Below are 2111 nucleotides of genomic sequence, written 5' to 3'. Positions count from 1 at the left end.
CCTGCACTGCCAGTCTTCCTTCCACCCAGCCTACAGCCCTCCACAGTGCTGCCTTGAAGTCAAAACCTCTCCCCAATAGGACCAACCAGAGTGCTACCCCTCTTTTACCCCTTGGCCCTGGGCTAGAGCCAGTTTGTGAACTCCCACTCTGTTCTCAGTAATTCTAAGGCATTCCGTGAGATTATGAGAACCTGAGGGTCTCAACCTCCTTGTAGGCCCAGGGACTCTGAGCCAGCTGCGCCTGTGTTGTCTGCCACAGACCATGCTTCCCCACCTCAGGAGCTGTGTCCCGGGGCTGCCCTACATCCCTCATGAAAAAACACTATGTACCCAATACCTTGACAGTAGGTAATATTACATAATACAGGTAAGGTAAAGAAAGAACTTGTTATTGATTAACAAGATGCAAACAAGACAAACAAGAAAAGTATTTCAGTAAGTTTCTCTTTCTTGCAAACAGCAATCTGAGGTTTAAAAAAGGAAGAAATCTGTGCTCGCTTCGGCAGCACATATACTGAAAAAAGGAAGAAATCTTTATTTTTTCTGATATTATTTTTATTGGAAATATTTTATTTACATTTCAAATATTATCCTCTTTCCCAGTTTCCCATCTATAAACTCCCGATCCCATCCCTTTTCCTGCTTCTTCTATGAGGGTGTTCCCCTACTCACCTACACATTCCTGCCTGCCTGCACTGACATTCCCCTACACTGGAGTATCTAGTCTTGGTAGGACCAGGGGCTTCTCCTGCCATTGGTTTCCATCAAGGCCATCCTTGACTACATATGCAGCTGGATCCATGGGTCTGTCCATGTGTACTCTTTGGATAGTGTGTTTAGTCTCTGGGAGTTCTGGTTGGCTGATATTGTTCTTCTTGTGGGGTTGAAAACCCCTTCAGCTCCATCAAACATTTCTGTAATTCTTCCACTGAGGACCTGTGGGGCTCTGGTGCTGGGCTGATTCAGCTAGGTGCATGAGTTCCAGCAAGAGGGAGAAAACTCAGGAAGGTAGAGGGACCAGCTTTTTCTTCCTCCACTGCTGGTACTGTTTCTGCCATTGAAGCTTCATTTTGGTTGCTCACAATGGGCAGAGCTGGGGAGGGGTGGAGGGGAGCTTCTGGCAGTGATGATTTCAGGAGAGCAGATCTCTTCCCCAAGCAGGGGTATTACAGCTCTTATGAAAGAATCTCTCAGAAGATGGAATAATCCTTGTACCCTTTTAATTTTGAACAGGATTCCTAAATGCTTTTTTGGTTTTTGTTTTTGTTTTTTGGGGGTTTTTTTTTGTTTGTTTTGTTTTTGTTTTTTGTTTTGTTTTGTTTTGTTTTGTTTTGTTTTTTTTGGATGAGTCAGTATCTGATAGCAGGTACTACCTATTTGTTTGGCCTGAGAGCTTAGGAAGACCTCATCTACATATTCAGGGCTGTGGTCCTCTTTCTTTGACTGATCTGTCTTGAGCCTACTTGGCCTATGGTCACGTCTTCACCTGTGGAGGAGGGGTTTAGGGTGTTGTCCTCTATGACTGATCTGTCTTGAGCCTAGGTAACCTGTCCTCACCTTTGGAAGAGAGGCTTGGGGCATTGCTATATGTGACTGGAGTCACTCAAACCTCTCTACAGGGGTTTGTGGAGAGCTCTAGCTAGTGAGGCCTTGATCTGGGAGGCTAGGAATGTGCCTGCCATCCCTATTAGGGTTTCCCGGGATTCAAAATGTCTCAACCAAGAATAAGGGTACTTTTCACAGCTCTTTCCACAGGGACCCTATTTTCAGTTCAGTGGTTGACTGAGAGCAACTGCCTCTGTATTTGTCATGCTCTGGCAGAGACTCTCAGGAAACAACTATGTCAGATTCTTGTCAGCATGCACTTCTTGATATAAGCAATAATATTTGAGTTTGGTGGCTGTATGTACATGGGCTCGATCCCCAAATGGGGAAGTCTCTGGATGGCTATCCTTCAGTCTCTGTTCCAAACTTTGTCTTCATTTTTCCTTCTATCCTCCTATGAACATTGTTGTTCCCCCTTCTAAGAAGGATTGAAGCATCTGAATTTTTATCATTTTTTGAGCTTCCTGTGGTCTGTGGATTGTACTTTGGGTTTTTTGAGCTTTTAG

This window comes from Rattus rattus, chromosome 8, assembly GCF_011064425.1.
Source record: "Rattus rattus isolate New Zealand chromosome 8, Rrattus_CSIRO_v1, whole genome shotgun sequence".
Lineage (NCBI taxonomy): Eukaryota > Metazoa > Chordata > Mammalia > Rodentia > Muridae > Rattus > Rattus rattus.
The sequence above is the reverse complement of the archived record's forward strand: the minus strand, read 5'-3'. Positions refer to the sequence as shown.